The following is a 493-nucleotide window of genomic DNA, read 5'->3' as shown; positions in this document are numbered from 1 at the left end:
TTTGTTGAAGTAATCCTGATTTTGAAAGTGGTAGATCTCGATATACCAAGACGTTGTACAAGGCAATTCACCTGAAGCGGTAGCGGGGCCTGTACACATTTGACACCGATGGAAGTCTTAAGTGACTAATAGGTATCCAACCTCAAAATAATACTAACGTAGTACCGCTTTAGCACAAAGTCTCTAGGAATGATGGGAATGGGGTTTGGTCCGTGTGGTGAGCCACTCACTTCCCGGTGCGCTGGATCGTGGTCGGTGCGTAAGTATCAGTAGTTCTTAGATTCGAGTCTTCCTGGATTAAACTTTCTTATTTTTTAAGATGCTCAAATTAATGACTACAATAATATCTATATCAAGAAGTTTTCTAAATTTATACAAAAATAAATTGTACAACTTTGGGTATATAATTGCGATACATTTTTAAATAGATGTTTTTTATTACACAAAAAATTTTAGGATAAATGAGATTTTCCGTAACAATGATAAATAAAAA

This window comes from Teleopsis dalmanni, chromosome 2, assembly GCF_002237135.1.
Source record: "Teleopsis dalmanni isolate 2A chromosome 2, ASM223713v2, whole genome shotgun sequence".
NCBI lineage: Eukaryota > Metazoa > Arthropoda > Insecta > Diptera > Diopsidae > Teleopsis > Teleopsis dalmanni.
Note: the sequence above shows the minus strand (reverse complement) of the source record.